The sequence below is a fragment of the Sus scrofa genome, chromosome 18 (assembly GCF_054392235.1).
Source record: "Sus scrofa isolate SSC_HxYL_T2T_F1_AM1 chromosome 18, Sscrofa_HxYL_maternal_Yorkshire_Landrace_v2.0, whole genome shotgun sequence".
In the NCBI taxonomy this organism is placed as follows: Eukaryota; Metazoa; Chordata; class Mammalia; order Artiodactyla; family Suidae; genus Sus; species Sus scrofa.
This window is the reverse complement of record NC_139400.1, coordinates 62,123,636-62,143,900: the sequence shown is the minus strand read 5'-3', so window position 1 is coordinate 62,143,900 and position 20,265 is coordinate 62,123,636. Positions and strand designations below refer to the sequence as shown.

The 20,265-nt window shown below is 45.0% G+C and overlaps 1 long non-coding RNA gene across 3 annotated transcripts in view; it reads left to right on the top strand.

Moving 5' to 3' along the window:
* LOC110257602 (uncharacterized) overlaps window positions 1-20,265 on the top strand; it is a 276,977-nt gene that overhangs the window by 222,607 nt on the left and 34,105 nt on the right. Inside the window, exon 5 of one of the 3 annotated variants that reach the window (XR_014833300.1) lies at window positions 16,398-18,322. The exons of the other annotated variants lie outside the window; for them this stretch is intronic. This is a non-coding gene — a long non-coding RNA (uncharacterized LOC110257602). Of the gene's footprint in view, window positions 1-16,397; window positions 18,323-20,265 lie in introns of those variants that run through there. 3 annotated transcript variants of the gene reach the window in all.

Sequence of the window (20,265 nt, the reverse complement as noted above, 5' to 3'; positions counted from 1 at the left end):
CCTGTATCCTGCACTGTTTCCTACCTTTATTTTTCTCTATGGATCATAACCATTGGACAAAGTATGTATTTCACTTTTTCATATTATTTTGGTGCTCTCCTCATGGTAGAATGATAGGTAGAAAAACATAACCCCCACCAGCAGAGTTTCTGCTGGTTGAATTCACTGCTGTGTCTCCAGTACCTAGAATAGTGCCTGGCAAAGAGCAGGATTCCACGAACATGAATTGAATGAATGAACTAGCGACGGCGGGCTCCCATCTTCATTTCAGACGTCTGCTCCGTGTCTCTCGAGACCCTTGGTCCCTGTTTGTGTGGGAGTGTATGGGTCATTACCGGGGGACCCACCCGCAGCGGGCCTTGGAAGACAGGACGTGGGTTTCAAACACTGAGTGTGGTGGCAGGACACCCCGGTGTGCTTTGGTGCTGTGCGGAACAGCACACGAACAAAGGGCAGAGATCCGTCTTGCCGCGGCGAGCCTGAGCCAGGGGAACCCGGGAGGCAGCAGGGAATGATGTGGAAAGTGGCACTGCCCTGTTACGGCAGCTGCCCAGCAGCCCTGCGCCGCAGCGTATCCGCCCCCGCGACAGCCCCGTGGCTGTAGGGCACCAGCTCCAGCAGCTCTGTGGCTGCAGCGGATCAGCTCTCTTACCGGGCGAGAAACCACGCGAGCACTCGGAGAGTGGAGACCTCGGCTTTATGACACCGGCGGGCTCAGGGGAGATGCCTCTCCGGAGTCTGCGCCCCAAAGGAGGGTTTCACAAGGCTCTTACGGGCTCCCTCTTCCGGGTCCACGTGCTTGGCTGTTTGGACCAGAGTGACGTCAGGCAAAGTGGTAGATGCGGAAACAAATTTACAGAAGCAGATGTGTCGGGGAGGGGTGGTTGGGGCAGTTGGCTGGCCTTGGCTTAGTCTTCATGGCCAGGGTCTCTCCTCTCTACCTTTTTATTCGGACAGTTTCTCCTACAGCCCAAGGTAGGGATTTCCAGGTTACAAAGGGCTGTGAAAACCGGAGGCTCTCCGACAGGAAAATGCACTGGAACTGGGAGCACAGGGGTGGACTGTCTACAGTGAGGGGCATCCATTATTGGATGGCAGTGAACTGGGCATCCTGGCAGATGCTTTCGACAGACCGTCACTGGTTATCATCACAGCAGTCCAGACGGGCAGGACTCATCCCATCCCACCTTCCAGATGGGGAAAATTTAAGTCACCCAGCCAGGTCAAGGTCAGGGTTAAAGAGAATTTCGTTTATATCTGCCAGCGTTTCTTACTGTGCACAATCTTCACTTCACAACTTAACTGCCCCCTACATACGCTTCCAAAAAAATACTAAGAGTGAGGCTAACTATTTGAGACTGGGGAGGGAGCATGCAAGGGGTTTTGGGGTGGAATAGTGAAAGACTCTGTTACCCCTTATTTCATTTATGTAGTAAGTTTCAGAAAGTTATTGTTCGAAGGTAAATTAATAGTCTTCAATGGTCAGGAACGTAGGATTTACTTTCTACACAACATGGCACCCCTTGCTGCTTTGCTGACCACTACTCTTTTGAGAGCTTTATAAATCCTGACTTCCAGCATGCAGATGCTGCCTTTGGCAAGGAGGGAGATGAGTTCTCTCCTACAATAGTGAGGCATCAGTGTTTTATTGGCTTTTGTCTGCCTGCATTCTTGATCTTTCCCAGAGTAGGCCCATGGAGTCCCTGAGACATGGTGGGCTCCTTGGAACCAAAAGTATTCACCAAAGAGAGAGCTGGGCTGTTCGTGGTGCCTGCCTTCCATGAAGCCAGAGGCATTGACCTTGCTGTCACTCGCAGCTCAAAGATTCCACAGTGTTTTCTAAGGTCACACTCAAGCATGCAGGGCATGTGAAGGAAATTGTAAATAACTTAAATTTATTTAGAACATAAAATATATGAAGTAGAGTAGTAAAAGTTTGAAAAATGAATAAAAGGCAGAGTAAAATGGTTTATAATATATTTAAGCAAGGAAAAGCTGGAGTTCCCATCATGGCTCAGTGGTTAACGAATCTGACTAGGAACCATGAGTTGCAGGTTTGATCCCTGGCCTTGCTCAGTGTTTAAGGATCTGGCACTGCCGTGAGCTGTGGTGTAGGTTGCAGATGTGGCTCAGATTCCGCGTTGCTGTGGCTGTGGCATAGGCTGGCAGCTACAGCTCCAATCAGACCCATAGCCTGGGAACCTACATATGCTGCAGGTGCGGCCCTAGAGAAGACAAAAAGAAAAAAGAAAAAAAAAAAAGAAAAAGCTGTTAAAGACTTTGATTGGGATGCACAAGCAACAAAAGCAAAAATCAACAGGAGGGACCATATCAAAGGAGAAGCTTCCGCACAGCCCAAGAGACAACCAACAGAATGCAGAGCGGTCTGTGGATTTGGAGAAAACATTTGCAAACCGCACGTCCAAAAAGGGGAAGGAATCCCTACAGCGCAATAGCAAGAATACTCTAAGTGATCCAATTAAAAAATGGGCAAAGGACCTAAAGAGACTTTTTCCAAAGAAGACAGAGAAATGGCCACCGGGTACACGAAAAGGTGGTCACCAGGAAAATGGAAATCAAAGCCTTGGCGAGAGCTCGCCGCACACCACTGTTATCCAAAAGACAAGAGACCTTAAGCGATAGCGAGGATGTGAGAAAAGGGAGCCCTTGTACACTCCTGGTGGGAATGTGCACTGGTGCAGTCACCAGGGGAAACCCCACAATTAAAACTAGAACTCTCAGTTGATCCAGTAATTCTGCTTCTTGGTATTTATCCAAAGAAGATGAAAACACTAACTTGGAAAGGTATGTGTACTCTCCCGTTTCTTGCAGCATTATTTATAATACTCAAGGTACAGAAACAACCTAAGTATCCGTCAACAAGGAAATGTAACTTACGCACGCAATGGAGTATTATCCAGCCATAAAAAAGAAGGAAGTCCTGCCATGTGCAACAATTGGATAGACCTTGAGGGCATTTTGCTCCGTAAAATAATTAAGGTAGAAAAAGGCAAACTCTTCGTGATCCTCCTTATTAAGTGGAGTCTAAAAAAGAACCAAACTCATTGAAACAAAAAAGAGAGTGATGGTTTCCAGGGACGAGGGTGTCGGCAAAAAGGGAGCTGTTGGGTCAAAGGGTACAATTCCAGTTGCAGGATGAATAGGTTCTGGGGAGTCTCGTATTGAGCGTGGTGAGTTAGTTGGCAGTACACTCTCTGTTACATACTCGGAAGTTGCTAAGAGAGTAAATCTTCAATGTTCGCACCGTTAAAAACGTGTAATTATGTCAGGTGATGGATGTGTTCAGCAAAACTATTGTGGAAATCATTTCATGACACAGACATGTACCAGATCACCGCGTTGCACACCTTAAAGTTACAAGTCAGTTGTATCTCAGTAAACTGGAAAAGATGTCCTGTGGCACACCTCAGTTGGAGCATTTCTGTATATTTCATCAATTCCGTTTTATGAAAAGCTATGTTGAGGAGTGTCTGCTTGGGCACAGGGGGTAAAGAACGTGACTGCAGCAGCGGGGGTCGATGCAGAGGTGCAGGTTTCTCTGGTCAGCTCAGCGTGTGAAAGGAGCAGGCACTGCCGTAGCTGTGGCGTAGGTTGCAGCTGTGGCTGGGATTCCCTGGCCTGGGAACTTTAAGTGTAGCCATCAAAAAAACAAACCAGAAAAGCTATGTTGAGATATAATTTACACAAAGTAAATTCATCCACTTTAGATCTACACATCTATAGGTTTTAATGAATTTACATATATGTACAATTATTACCACAATCCAGTTTTAGAATATTTCCATCACTCCTCAGATTCCTTTGGTCAATCCCCGATCCCACTCACGGCCCCTGACAACAACTCCTCAGTTCTGAATATTATCACAAATGTACTAATAGAAAACATAGTATTTCATAAAGTATGTGAGATGTTCTGTGCCTGTGTGTGTGAGAAAGACTGAGAGATACACATGCGAACATGCAAGCACACACACACACACACAGAGCTTGGACAGCTGAAAATATGAGTCACCAAGATAATGCTGCATATTTAACTTTATTTAGGATGTGTGCCTGCTAATAATCTCACAAAAAACCTGTAATTTTTTCAAATTAAAAAAAAATGCTAAAAGAATTTGTGCACTGACCTAGTGGTTAAAGAGTGTTGTGTTTTGGGCATTTATTTATTTATTTAATGTCTTTTTAGGGCCACACCTGTGGCATATGGAAGTTCACAGGCTAGGGTTCGAATCCCAAGCTGCAGCTGCCAGCCTATGCCATAGCCACAGCCACGCCAGATCCTGAGCCACATCTGTGACCTACGTTGTAGCTTGTGGCAGTTTAACCCCCTCAGAGAGGCCAGGGATCGAACCCGAACCCTCATGGATACAAGTGGGGTTCTTTATGTGCTGAGCCACAGTGGGAACTCCATAAAGTTGATTGTTTTTAATTAGCATTGAGACTTCACCCCAGTATATACTTGGGCCCCAATATATAAAAGAGAACTAAAGGAGCCTCAGGAAGAGGGGAGGGGATCTGGATCACCAGTCCCTGACTCTCCCCTCAAACCCTCTGTTCTTCCCCTTGGCTCCTGTCCCGCTCACCAGGGGGCATCGCTAAGGATATGGGTCGCTTGGGCCTCCTCAACGGTCCACGTTCCGCTGAGAGACAGAGACTTTCCTCCCGGCCTGGTCTCATACTCAGATTTTTTCAGAATGTGGGAAGAGGTGTCCTGGGCGTCCCTACCCCTCTAGATGATGCCGTTTTCCTCCTCCTCTGTGCGAATCGTGGATGAGATGCCTCATCGCAGCCCTTATTCACGTATTTGCAGATATAACCCCTGTCTTCACTTCCTCGAAGGTTCATTATTGGCAGTTGTGAATAAGGGCCCAACATGGAAATTCTTGATGAGCACCTCTTTTTAGTTTTTCCATACTACTAACATATGCATGTATGATTCTGATGGCCGTTTCAAATGTCATGGTTAAGGAGTTTTTGTTCTTTAACCCATTGATGTGATAAATTTTATTAACTGCTTACAAAGTACTCATGCAGTTACTATTTTTCAGCATAAATCCTATTTGGATTTATTGATTTAAATTGATTTAATTGATTTAATTCATTATTAAATCATATTTTGGATCATTGCCCTAACTACTGTGTATCTATATCCGTGTTGATATTGTTCTGTTAATTTTTTTTTGGAAGTGTGTGTTCTCAGCTTTCAGCAAAAGGGATGCTCACCAGGAATTAGGAAGCTTCCTCATATTTTTTTCATGGAACAGGTAAAAAGTGTGGGAATTACCTCTTCCATGTAAGTTTGAGAGACTGTCCCAGTAAGACAGGCTGGATCTGGAGTTGTTTGGAGAGAGAATTTCTCGGCAAATTCTTTTGCTTTCTTCTTTTTGTTGTTGTTGTTGTTTCGTCATCTTTGGTCCCACTGATGTTCTGTTTCTTCATGTTCTATTTGGTGACTTACATTTTCCCAGAAAATTATCCTTTCAAGAAAGTTTTCAAATATATTACAATAAACTTCACATTTATTTAATACTTTTAAAAAAAATATCACCCTTATCCATAGTATATGCTCTCTTAAAAAAATACTATTACAGGCACTTGAGTGTCTTTCTTTTTTCCCCTTGATTAAAACTTGTTCAAAATTTGTCTTTTTGTCTGTTTATTTTTCTTTTTTGAAAAATTAGTTCCTATATTTACCAGTGAACTATTCTTCTATTATCTGTTTCATCAAGTTTTCTTTTTTATTTATTATTTTCTAAGTCCACTGGCTTTAGGCTTGTTTTGTTATGTGTTTTTAAACATCTTGAATTTAATGCTCAGCTAATTTTTAAAAATTCTTTTTGTATTAATTGTACTATTAAGGGCATTAATTTGCCTCTGAAAAGTGCTTTGGCACCTTCCCATAAGTTTTCTCGTGCAGAGCTTTTATTTTCATTTTAATTGTATTCTAAATAATGGGTAATTCTATTCAAGTTAACAATTTTATTAATTTTGTTAAGCATGTTGATTTTATTCTATTAAAAAACACTTTGTTCCCTTCCTCCCCCCCAAAAAAAAAACACAAAAAAAACAAAAATCTCTGCACACCTTACCTCCAACCTCCTTATAGTCAGGACTGTGGATAGTCCAAAGCAAACTTGTTTATTCATTATTAAGCAGCTTATTTTCTCCCCAGTCCTACTCTGATTTAAAATCTATAGTCATGGTCCATGTGGCTCTGCTAAAATAACAGTAGTCCTATAGGTTGGCCTTGTCACTTTGATAAATAATTTACTCCTTCATACCAGGGGGCAGTGAATGAGTCTCTGCCATAAAAAGCAGATAAAACCCCTATCTCCTGACTGTGCTTCTCTCTAGTTCTTCCTGTGTCCATCTGCACCTCAACGACCTTCTCACTCTATGAAACCATGCGTCATTGCCTGTGCCCTTCCTTGTTCTGCCGTTTTTGCGTATTCGTGTGGATTGTAATCCCCAGATGGGTAATGGAAGGAATATACTGGTGGACATGGAACTGGGGGCAGGTGTCACTGGCTGCCTCAGAGAGTAGCTCTCTCACAGATTAGAGAGTTTCTGCAGGGCTCTTTGGTCCAGTAAAGTTTCATGTCTGGGAGATGCAGCGATGCAGGTGCAAGTGCCTTCCTGTCTGCTGCTTCACATCGTGTCATCTTATGTTTTATCTTTCAAAGGGAACATGTGGCAGCTTCAGAAAGCTTCCCAATCCCATCCATCACTCATGTAACTCTTCATATTGCTTTCAGATGAGGGAAAATTATAAATGAGCTAGCTCTCTTGGGGACTCTGGCAACTTTCTGCTTCCCCATTGATTCCATGGACATTCTGATGAAGAGATGAGAAAGACTAAATTAGAACAATTAGCTGCCTGGCATCACAACCCTCAAGTCGCAGAGTCTAAAAATGCCTTTATTTCACTTAATAAACCCTCAAACTAACTTTACAGTTCTTCTGTCCTCACTGGTAACTCATAGCACATGCTTGGAGGAGCTCAAAGCCCAGATTAACAATTATTCTGCCAAAACCTCCTCTTCAGAAATTCTGGACTGGTGAGAGTCTGTCCCCATTGGCTGCTTCTCAAAGAACTGGTTCATTGATTAAAGAGAAATGTTTGGCCCAATATAATGAACATGTAGCCTATGAAGCAAAAATTATTTTTAAAAAAATCTATAACTAATAAAATTAACTATTGATATGTCAGATCTTCAGTTATTTTGTAATACTATTCCCACGACATGCTGGAATAAAAATCATTACTTTTTAAATTTTAAATGTTAATATTTAACGTATTCATTCCCAAATTTACACCTGAAAGTAAAACGTTGACTTCAGAAGTTTGATGAAACTGCAGATACATAGTATTTAGACTTTGTGCCCCAGCTGTCTATAGCCAGTCACAGAATAAAAGATCAACAACAGATGAAAACCAATCCAGATGCCTCATGTTTTAAGCGTCCAGAGTTCTAAGCAGTTTAATTCTTGGTTTGAGCAGTGCCATAAGAACTTGAGTCGAGTGGATAGAGGAGAGTGCTCACCTGCAGGATTAAAGTGTAGCCGTAGGGTGTTGACTGCTCTTTCCCTTTATTCCTCAGTCTCTGACACCAGGTCTTCTAGCCCCAGCCTCTTACCCCACTGCTTTACCTAATGTGGTATTTAAAGTCCTAAATCCTAATTTAATTGCTTTTTTTTTTTTTTTTTGGCTGTACCCATGGCATATGAAAGTTCCAGAGCCAGGGATCATATCTGAGCCACATTGAGACCTACACCATAGCTGTGGCAATGCCAGAGCCTTAACCCACTGGGCCACAGCGGGAACTCCAGTCTCAATTTAAGTTTTGAGTTTTAATTTTTATTTAATACTCTAAATGCAGTAACCACACCTTGCCATGAAGACCTAAACCCAATTAGCTCTTCCCTCTACCACATACCCTCTAGTGCATCATCATTTAATTTGGGTGAAAGCTGAAGACCTCGCGATGGCTTCGGAGGCGCTGCACCTTCTGGTCCCTCTGCCTTTAGGTTTCCTTTTGTATCGGTCTCCCCGTCACAGCCCCAACCCAGCCGTGCAGGTCTCGTCGTGATTCTTTGCTTAGGGTAAACAGACACCCGCATCCGAGTTTTTATACTTTTTGCCCTTCTACCAAAATGCTCTTGACTCCGGGATGAACTGATTTTGCTTCCTCGTCCATTTTGGGCCTTCATTCAATGTCTGCTTCTCAGTAGGGTCTTTCCCAAACACCCCACTTAAAATTACAACTGTCTTCCTCAACGCCATCCCCCTATTTTTTGCCTGTAGCACTTACCACCGTCTGAATGCTCTGCACTTTAAATTTTTACCTTGTCGGTTGTATGGCTCGCCTCCCTAGAATGTAAACTCCATGCGAAAGGGGATTTGTCATGGACCAACGCTCGCTATTCTGCCCCAAGATGCCGAGAAGACTCCATGGTGCATAAGTGCTTAATACCCAGTTGTTGAATATTGAGAGAATAAAGTCTTCAAAGCTATTAAATAACAAATAACCCCGTTCAGAAAAACCCAGAACTTTATCTGTTTTCCTCATTTTGATCTAGATGGTTCCCACACTGTGACAAAGGTGCAGTCCCACAGGATTTATTGATATATAAATATATCATTTGCTAAACTGTCACACTATTCTTATTTTAAAAAGCAGAGATATGGATGAATGATTTATTATAGATTCTGAAAGTCAGCAAGGAAGGAGGGAGCGAAGAGGAAGGAAGGAAGGAAATCAAGACAGCAGCAGCCATAAGAGCAAAGCCGGGCTGTGCCACCTTTCGCGTCATCAGATGTTGCCTTTTTCTCTTTCTTACAACAAGGCTCTCACTCCGTCACATGTCCTCCTTGGGGCCATCAAAAGGAGCCTCAGCCTTCAGGAAAGAACCTTTGAGACGGCATGTCTGTCACTCAGGAATCAACATGAGGTTGCTGCAAATTGGTGTGTTGTTTCTACCAAAACATGTGACATTAACATTTCCCACATGGCAAAGAAAACTTTCCTCTGTGCTTCTGTTCTTCTGGCTGGTCTAAGAATTAAATTGCTCTGAGACAGAGTCACAGGAGAAAATCAAACTTAATTTCATACATGTGGAAACCCCCCCCACAAAAGAGAGTTTTCACGTCACCGAGGTAAATTGAGGTGTCTGTGCCATCCTGAGCTAAGGAATGGGGAAGGGTCTGGGGCTTCCCGGGACTGGAGGGTCATTCACAGGGATGATAAGAAGAGCAGATGGTTGGCAATTAGATGCTTCCCCTGCCATATAGATGGAGTCACTTAGATAAAATTTATCTCAGGAAAAATCCCCAATTTAAATTCTTCTAGGTAGTTAAGAGAGGGGCAGTGGTTTCTCTTGAGTGCACAGGATCTCCGTTGCTTTTAGCTCAAAATAATCCACATGCCTCCCCCTTGGGGAGGCCTGTCCAGAACCCACTTACGTTTCATAAAAGGTCGATGAAAAGAACTAAACTCTTGGCCCTGAAATCCTAGTGTGGCATGAAGACGAGGGGTCAGGGGAGAGAAACCCCCACAGCTGTCCTCAGGGTAAGAGACGGAGCTGTCAGTTCATCGGCGTGGGTGAAAGTCTGTCTCCTGGTAAGCCAGCCAGCGTTGGAGTCCTAGGGAACTCAGGAAGAGGGGAGATGACCACGCATCCCAATTGTTTCAGTGTTTTCCAGAAAAAGGCAGACTTTGCTTGAGCATTACAGAATCCATATAATTTCCTGAAAGAAGGGGAAAAAGGTGTATCTTAGACAAAGGAGCCACAACATTGAAGACACTCCAAAAAAGGAGACATAGGCCTGGTCCACGTGGGCAGCTCTCAGGATATTGATTTGTGTAAGATAAACATTGTTATTAGGGAGCATATTGAAATAATTTGGGGAAGGAGGTTGGGGTTTCTGATTCGGGTGCAGATTCGTTGCCACTTGAATTCGTTGCTAGAGCTCAGCAAAGGATGTCATGACTTAGAGTCAGAGAACGGAGAGAAAACCCTGCCCACTGTGGGGATACCTAGACATGAAGGAGACTAACGTGGAGAATCGTATGAACAGATGTTGACCGCGACGCGCTAGACATGAACTCGCCAGCCCTCAGTGAAGGTTCTAAAAATGTATAGAAAGTTGGGAATTGCACAAAGGTAAGAGATTATGAAAAAGCAACATTAGGATTTTTTGTAAACCTGAACGCAATCCTTTATTTTAGGAAAACAAAGTGTATCTGACATGACTTAATTCAAAAACCATCATTTGTTACATGTAACATCTGAAAGCTTTTTTTTTTTTAATTCAGAAGCTATTTTAAAATGTACTCATTGAGTTTGCTTTTATATGTTTTTAATTGTTTTACACATGGGCATGCCTGCTGCTAAACTCATTTCTCCTAAACCGATTTATGGGAAACAGACATACATTGAAGGGAATGAAACCATCCATATTATTAGTAACACAAGGAAAGTTATTTTGTTTTTTGGTTTTCGTATTCTCCGCTGCATCAAGCAGATACAGAAGGCAGTAGATTTCCTAAAGAGTCTGAGGGGAAAGGAAAGTAAACAGAGAATTAGCCTGGATAAATGGCTTAGGATGGGTGGAACTTTGTCTAATGAGTCTTATTTACTCAGCAGTCATTGTTATCATTTTATTTCTAGAAATATCTATAAGCCACAGCTCATTTAGATATTAATTCGATGTGATATCGCGAGTTATAATAAGAAATATACCCTGCTACACTGTTGGTGGGAATGTAATTGGTACAGCCACTATGGAGAACAGTATGGAAGTTCCCTAAAAAACAAAACATAGAACTACCATATGACCCAACAGTCCCACTCCTGGCTAGCTATCTGGAGAGAAACGTAATTCGAAAAGATACATGTACCCCTATGCTCACTGCAGCACTATTCCCCACAGCCAAGACATGGAAACAATCTCAGTGTCCATCAAAGATGAATGGATTAAGAAGATGTGGTCATATACACAGTGGAATATTACTCAGCCATACAAAAGAACAAAGCAACACCATTTGTAGCAACATGGATGGACCCAGAGACTATCATACTAACTGAAGTAAGTCAGACAGAGAAAGACAAATATCGTTTGCTATCACTTATATGTGGAATCTAATAAAAATGATGCAAATGAACTTACAGAACAGAAACAGACCTAACAGATTTCAAAAACAAATTTATGGTTGCCGAAGGGGAAACACTGGGGGGGGAGATAGATCAGGGGTGTGGGAGTAGCATAGACACACTACTGTATGTAAAATAGATAACCAGCAAGGGCCTGCTGTGTAGCCCAGGGACCCGACTCAATGTTCCATAATAACCTATGTGGGAAAAGAACCTGAAAAAGAATTAATATATGCATATGTATACCGGAATCGTTTTGCTGTCCACCCGAAACTACCACAACACTATAAAGCAAATGCACTCCAATAAGATAGTATATATATAATGTACACATATAATATATAATATCATTGCATATATTATGTATTATTTATATGTAATCTGTGTTACAGTTTTCATTCCTGAGTCGTTTTGCTGTCCACCCAAAACTACCACAACATTGTAAAGCAAATACACTCCAATAAAATGATACGTCTCTTATTATTTTATGTATGTATGTAGTCGTCATTCCTGTTTCTGGCACGGAGCTCCTAAACCACTTGGCGTTTGAGTGATGAGAGGGGTGACCGTGTCTTCGGCTGCAGTCGTGTGTGGATGCTACTTAAGGGGTGGGGGGCTGGGTCCCAGCGGAGCCCAGTGGTGTGATTGGCGGGATGGTACTTCGTGGCCTGGGGAGGAGGTGGGAGCTCCGGTCCTTTGCCCACGCGGCCCTGGCATCTCTTCCGTGCGGCTGTCATGGAGTGACACCCTTTTCTAATAAACCGCTCAGCAAGTGAGTAAAATGTCTCTCGGAGCTGTGTAGGCCGCTCTAGCAAATTAGCTGAACCTGAGTTGAGGGCCCTGGGACCCTCCAGTCTGTCGCTGGTTGGTCAGAGCACAAGTGACCACCTAGACTGGCAGCGGGTGTCTGAAGTGGAGGAGGGGACCCCTTAACCTGTGGAATCTGATGCGGTCTCTGGGTAAACAGTGTCCAAAGTGAGTTGCATTCGTGGACCTCCAGCTGGTGGTGGTGTGGGAAACCGCTGCACACGTTGGAAGTGGGGCCAGAACCGATCCAGTCTGTGAGCCTCATGTTTTAATTCGGTGGGGATGTTTGCAGACGAAGACCATTTGCTTCCGTGGGTTGTAAGAAACACCGCTGCACAGGGAGCAGCATGTGTGTCCTGTGATGTGGGCATGGCGAGCTGATCGAGAGCGGGAGGTCGGGGTTGCCGCAGCTTGCGAGAGAATTCATCCCCCATTTACCTCTCGGCCCTGTGATTTCGTCTCCCCAAGCCACAGTTCCTCAGCCGTCAGAGGAATAACTCAGCAGGCATATCTCACAGGCTTGTGGTGAGAATTAATTGTGATAGTCCACGTAAATGCCCAGGCCAGCACCTGGCATGTTTGGGGCAGCAGTAGCTACAGAGCTCATGAAAACTCCCAACCAACCTGCATTCCACTCCTGGAGATGCTCTCTGTTTCATAACACAGAAATAATTTCTTCTGTGCTGTCTTTAACTGTACTTCTTACTCTGCAGTCAGCTTGCTTTCAAAAATGAAAATGTTGTCTTTATCTGTTTTGAAGCTGTTTAGCAGTGTGAGCTAGCACACAGCACATTGCTAGTCAGTTATTAATATAATCTGTTTCTGTGTCTCCCTCACTCATAAATTAAAATATAGCTTAAGTCTAAAAACAATCAAACACACAGACAGGTCAGTTTGTTTTACTGAAGCTCTTAGTAAAGAATGTCTCCTGCAGGGTGATAGATGCAGTTTTATTTGTTTTTTACTTTGCACGATATTCTTCTTGCTTCAAAAAGGAAACAGCTGTCCCGAGAGTAAATTTCATCAATTTTGGAGAGCTTCTTTCTTCTGTACATCTGTTGGGAAACAAGTCCTTTTAATATCCTAGAGAAGATTGTATGACAAAGTGAGGCTCTCTGTTCACTGCTAAGTGACTAATTCTCTTCCACCCTCAGTAAACAAACACACATTGTTTTTCTGCTTTCCATCTCCTGTGGATGCGCTTATAATCCCTGCTGTGGGTTTTCCCTATCCAGTTTTGTTCTGTTGAGAAAAGGAGGGAGCCCCAGTTGTGGCTCAGCAGTAATGAACCCTACCAGTATCCGTGAGGATACGGGTTTGATCGCTGGCCTCGCTCAGTGGGTTAAGGAACCGGTGTTGCAGTGAGCCTCGTGTAGGTCGCAGACGCAGCTTGGATCTCGCGTGGCTGTGGCTCTGGCTCTGGCTCTGGCTGGCAGCTGCAGTTCCAACTGGACCCCTGGCCTGGGACCTTCCATATGCCACAGGTGTGGCCCTAAAAAGAAAAAAAAAAAATAGAAGAAGAAGAAGAAAGAAAAAAGGGAGTTAAGAAGCTCTCCTTAGGAAACAGTGTGATCCTCTTCCCCGTGACCTTGTGTAACCGTCAATCTGACCTTGACAGCTGTGCTGTCTTTATCCCTCCCAGTACCCGCATCACCACCCATTCATGTTCAAAAGCTCCTCTTTCAAAGCCCCTCCAGACCCTCCCAAGGGACTCCTGTAGGCTCGCCTCCGAACTGAAACGTTCCCTTTCAGCCCCGAGGGAGCCGAGCCCAGGAGACACTTGCGACAAGTTATTTGTTTTGTCCTGATCTTCAGGTGTCATCTTGTCTACAAATGTGTTCTTGCAGCCCTTTTTCTGGAATCCAGCTGCTTGCAACATGTGGTCATTTGAGGATAATTAAGCGCTCTTTTGTGATGCGGCTGAGAATACAGAAGCAGCTGCTGAGGAGGCTCTTCCTGTCTGTCTGGAGCAAAGACGACGACGAGGGAGACAAGCTCTTTGGACTCTGCTTCCTTCGCAGTGGCAGCCACGAAGATGAAAAAAAGGAAAAATAAAACAAAACAAAACATCTGCAGGACACTTCTGACACACAGGATGTGTTTGAACATCGTAGTAGCGTTTGGAAATGCCTGTTTCGTTTGACGGAATTTGCAAATCACATTTTTCCCCCTCAGAATAACTTGCCGTGTGGAAATGCTTCCATTGCTATGAGGTGTCCTCCTCGTTGGGCCGCGGAGCTGAGCTGTGGCTTTTGCAGGAAGCGAGGCGCTACGGAGGTGCTTCCAGGTGGCCCCCCGTCGCCTCCAGCAGCAAACACAACACGTCGGGTTCTTAAAAGTCACTGTTTCTGCCGAGGCCTGGTTGGCAGCTTCCATCTTTAAAAGAGACCTTAGTTCAAAGTCATTAAGAATTCTGAAAGTTCCTGCTGTGTGGCAATGCTTCTCAGTCCATTTATCAGTGAAAAAAAAGGTTAGTACTTGTGGGTCGTGCTCTGAAGGCCCCATGTTCCAATGGCCTTGTTTTTCCAAGACCTGACCGAGAAAAACCCGTTTTTCATGAACTTGTCCCCACATCCATCCCACGAGTCATCATGGTGAGAGGATGGCAGCGGCCAGGTGCGGAGTCGGCAGGGCCATCCTGGACGTGCAGGTTCCCTGCCCTCTGCCTTTCGTTTCAGAAACCGGCCGTGACCCACTGAGGCAAAGATGAGGACGTAGTTGAAGGACGCCTAGAAAAAGCCTTTACACACCAGGATTTGCAGGCGTGTGTTGAGCAGAGACGCGGGGGTGGAAAGCATGGTGAAGGGTCGAGTCTGCCCTCTGTGCTCCGGATTCCAGAACCCTGGCGGCCACCCCTCTGCTCACCGGTTCAACAGAGATCTTAGTGAGCACCTACTGTGTGCTGGGCCAGAGATGCCAGATGAGGTTAAAGAGCTTATCCTCCAAAGGAAAAAAGGCAGCAGAGCAAATGGGTGGCAAACAGTTATAATAAAGAGAGTAACCAGTCTTCAGTGTGAGGACAGAGTGGCGGATTTTGCCTGAGGGCTCAGGAAAGGCTCACAGAAGAAATGCCCTCTGGGCTGACTTTGAAGGAGAGAAGGTGTCTGTCCAGGTGCCACCTCAAGGATGAGCATTTTGATCAGCGGGACGCGCACTCAGAAAAGTGTGTGAGGCACGGATTTTCAGGGAGCATGAAAGAATCCCTGTCATCCGCGCAGGAGGCCTCGGGAGACCGGGGGACAGGCCTGACCATGAACTGATACACTATGGACCGTTCGTGGAGGAGAGCAATGGACTCATTCTTCAGAAAAGCTGTGTTGTCAGGATTTCTACCATAGAAAAGCGACCGTGGAAGCAGCATGATGGATGAACGAGGAGGAGGGGACAGCAGGCAGCAGGTGATGTGCATCCGAGCGGCGCCTCCTGTGGGTCAGTATGTACCAACTGGATGTGACATTCACTTTTACACATAGTAAGGAGTTTCCACGGTGGAGCAGTGGTGTTAAGGATTCTGCATTGTCTCTGTGGTGGCTGCAGTCGCTGCTGAGGCAAAGGTTCAATCCCCGGCCCGGCAAAGTGGGTTGAGGATCAAGGTGCTGCCACAGCCATGGTGTAGGTGGCAGCTGTGGCTCAGATTCAGTCCCTGGCCTGGGGATTTCCATATGCTCTGGGTGCAGCCAACACAAAAAACAAAAACAAAAAACAAACCAATAAAAACAACACAGTAACGCTGGCAGTTAATCTAAATTCTTTATTACAAATCAGCAAAATGAGAATACCCAAATATTCATTCTTGCATTCATTTTCAACATTCCCTTCTCTTTCACTGCAATAAAACACAAATTAAGAAACTGCATTTTGGGAGTTCCCTTCATGGTTCAGCAGTTAATGAACCCGACTAGGATTCATGAGGAAGCAGGTTCCATCCCTGGCCTCGCTCAGTGGGTTAAGGATCTGGTGTTGCTGTGAGCTGTGGTGTGGGTCGTTGCATTGCGGTGGCTGTGGTATAGGCCAGCGGCTGCAGCTCCAATTCAACTCCGAGCCTGGGAATTCCCATATGCCACAGGTGCAGTTATAAAAAAGCAAAAAAAAAAAAAAAAAAAAAGAAGAAGAAGAAGAAAAAGAGACTTCATGTTAAGATAACTTCTTATAGGTCTTGAAAGAAAGGACCTTTACCACGAAATGTTGGGTAGATCCGCTTTCGGGAAGTATTCTATTTTTCTTTGATACTGTGAGCAGCAGTTGGAACTTCAGACCCGCTCCTCTTCCCCCGAGAGTCATAGGGATGCAGTGCTCGGATCTGACACGTACTCTGGGGACTCAATTCACTGGTGAGTCACTAAGCATCCTTGTGTCACCAGGGCAGTGGAAAAGGTTTTCTTTTCAGTTTGGCCTTATCCTTTTTTCCTTTTCAGAACCTTGCTTCTTTCCCACGTGTGTTGTTCTTCTTCGCTCTGGGAGCTAGATCACAAAGTCAAGACATTTGAAAGGAGCAGCTGGGCTTTTTTTACTGCTCAGCTGAAGTTCATGTATCACATCTGAAGGGTCCCTATCATATAAGGTCCCTGTCACTGAGCGTGTTTGCTTTTGGATCATGAGTTGCCTGATGACTGCCCTAACTTAACACTCCAAGCAAAACCAAGCCGGAGAAAACCCTTGGCTATAACTTCTGAAACTGAGGTGAACTTGATGGAGAAAAGGAAAGCTCTTCGGATCCGGAGAAGGCATTTTCTACTTGTTTTTGAGCCCGGTTCCAGCATTTGCAATGCGATTAAATTCTCTGAAACCTGTGGTGCTGTTGAGCAGGGCCTTTCCCTCTGTTGATGGGCTGGGTGTACTCGAGTGAGACGTGCAACCTGAGGCATCAGCACGGTGAGAGATACAGACTTCAAAGGCAGGAGACAGAGCCAAATGGTGCCCTTTGTTTCCAAAGCACATGGTGCCCTCCTATGGGCCTCTCTGCCTGGCAGAGGAGGGCGAGGAAAGTGATTCGTTGAGCCTTCCCTGGGCTGTAGACAGTGTGGTTCATCCAGTGTGTGAAGCCCCACCCTTGGACTCTCCTCAATGCCCGAGTACCAGGAACCCTTCGACAGGGGTTCTGCTCTTCTCTAGTTCAGATGCTAAAGTGGTAGCAGTTTGTATCTGTAATACCGTTCAGTCCAGCGTCAGTGGGCTGTCCCCTGAAAGATACCATCATCCGAGGGCAGTGGACGCGATGAAGCTGATACCCACCAGGAATTTATTTCCTCATCTGCCCTTTGCCCTTCCCTCCGGTGGCTCAGAAATAACCTGAGGGAAATAAAGCAAGAGAGAAGGCAAGCTGTGTGTTGCAATGAACGGGGCAAAAAAGGAAATGGACCAGCATATGGCACCTGGAGAAGAGCGTGCCAACTCGGGCCACTGTGAACTCCCCAAGTTCGCGTAATGAGAACACTCCAGGCCAAGTTCTCAGCAGATGTGACAGAGTTCAGCCACACGATTCTCATTAATGGTCCTGGGAATCCTGCACTGGAAACCTCAGCCCTGTGCTGAGAATTCTCTCCATTGTTTTATAACCCCCAAAGTCATAAACGGCTGTTATGTAAATGCCACGTTGCTTAATTCCCAATGTACCTTTTTTCTCCCCGCTCCTCTGTTAGACATAGATGCGAGCCTGCGGCCCATCCCGATCGGGCGCCCAACCAGTGTGGAGGGAGCTGCGGAGGTTAAGGTCTGTTTCCTTCCCCTGGGCTTTGGGAGTAAGGGAGGCAGGTTGGGCTGGAAGCACTTGTGCGCGCTGCTGAGGCAGGGATGGCCTTATATGGTTTCCTCATGTCAGTGTTGCTCAGAATTGCCTTTCTAATCAAATCACCACTGAAATGGCCGAGAGCGAAATAAAACAAGATCGCAAACCTCTTTCAGTACAATGTCCCCAAAGAGATGAGTGTGGCATTTGCTAAACAAAGATAAACCATCCACAGAAGCGGAGCCGTGCCTGTTGCCAGCTATCCTAGTCTTAAATTCAGTTTGGCCAGCAAAGATCTAAGCACTGCCTCCAAATCCTAGCCCAGCCCAGTGTCTCAGCACTCAGCTCATCCTCCCCTGGTTTCTCCATGTGTGCAAAAGGGCGTTGGCGCAAAGATGCAAAGACACACATCCTGCAAGTGTCAGCTGAGAAACCTGGGGACCCAGACACTTGTGGATGGGGGTACCAGAGCCCTCCAGGTAGAGCGTTCTACTTTCTTTGGAGAGTCTAACTCTGATCTTAGATTATTGGAGGTGGTGGGTTGAGGAAAGATGTGAAAATTCTGCCCTTTCCTCTTCGAAGATGTAAAACAATAAACCACGACTGGTAACCCAACCCTGACAATAGCTCGTGCCTTGTTACAGAATGTTCAAGCTGGAAAGGGCCCTAAAGCTAGTGGAGTTCCAACCCTCATTAACAGATGGGAAACAGGGAGTTCCCATTGTGGCTCAGCAGTAATTGACCTGACTAGTATCCATGAGGATGCGGGTTCAATCCCTGGCCTCCCTCAGTGGGTTAAGGATCCAGCGTTGCTGTGAGCTGTGGTATAGGCTGCAGATGCAGCTCAGATCTGGCATGACTGTGGCTGTGGCATGGGCCAGCAGCTGCTGCTCCAATTCAACCCCTAGCCTGGGAACTTCCATATGCCATGGGTGCGTCCCTAAAAGGAAAAACAAAACAAAACAAAACAAAACCAGCAAAAAAACAGAGATGGGGAAATAGGATTCCAGAGATGGTGAGTGACCTACAGGAAGTTGTGTGGTGATCGGGCAGGGGCAGAAATGGAACCTCGATCTCCTAGTTCATACTCCTGTGTTCTTTCCAAAAGCCTGGACACAAGGGAAAAAATTGATACCTTTTATTAACCCACAGTTGATCAGTCTAATTCTCAAGCTTGGATGCAAAGCTCCTTGGGTATATCCTTAATTTTACTCTGTTTTATTTTATCTTTTGGATTCTTAAGTGGGTGGATTTCAGAAAGAATCTTCCGGATTTCTTTTTCTCTTTGGCTTTTTATTTCCTTTGTGAAAAATTTTAACATTTACAAAATGAAGTATAGGACGTAAACTTTTGTAGGATGAGTATGTGTCCATGTGTCAAAAAGTCTGAATAACTTTTAAAAGGAATTTAACTCCTTTTACTCTGAAATAATTTAAATTTTCTACAGTGTGAGTTTTTGCAGAATTTGGCCTGCACTGGGCTGTGATAGTACTTATATTTGAAAGCCAAGGCTCTGGAGTGAGGCGACCTTAGCTTCAAGTCTCTATTGCCATTTTAAATATGTGATCTTGATTAATTTAATTGCTCAGCATTTCTGTGGTTTTGCTGTAAAAGTGCGCATGTTAGTGTCATCTGGCTCTCAGGCTGTTAGGAAGAGTAATTGCGATGATGTAAATGAAAGGCACAGGAAAACACTGAGGTGTTTAGGTGCTCAGTCAAGGTTGGTGACTTTCCGTGACTGGTAGGAAAGACTTACATGGTTACATTTGCACAAAAGGCAAGATTTATGACAAGAGAGTTCTAGCTATGATCAGTTGATCGTCTATCAGTCACTCTCGTGCCCTCTGCACACACACGCGCGCACGCGCACGCGCACTCCTCACCTTTACAATGAGCTGCACCCTTTTACCCAAGGTCCACAGGTAGGTGGAGGGGACCAGGATGCTTCAGCCCAAGGCCGTCCTCCTCTGCTCTTTTATATTTTCCCACTGCCACCCAAAAAATGAATAATCGTCTTTCTTTCTGAAGCCGACAAGGGAACTGCATCACTCTGTTGTGGGAGTGATACTGAGCATTGGGGGGCACCTTTGGGGGATTTTCAGTCAGAAGAGCAAGCATAGCACCTGTCACAGTGCCCTATAGTAATTAATATTAATCGATCTGTCTTGGCTTCTTTTGCTTGTTGCTTAGTTTCAGCCAAGCTCTAGCTTTGTCTTCATGCCAGGTTCCAAGAGCCATGGGGAGGGTGGTGTCCAACGATAGGCGGGGGAGGTATTGTCTTGCCGGGTCCGGAAACTCTTACTGGTTCCCAACAGTCCCCTTTGTTCTTTCAAATCTCACAGTTTGAAAGCCTGGGTCAGTGCCCCCCATGATTCAGCCACCAAAGTGCAATCTTTAAGGGAGGACCTGTCCCAGGCGTTGGTCACTCTTACTCTCTGACGTGGCACTTTCTTTTTCTCTTCTTTCTCTTTCTTTTTCTTCTCCTTCTTCTTCCTCTTTTTCTTCCTTTTTTTTTTTTTTTTTGTGGTATAATCTATCCTCCCAGAATTTCCATCGTT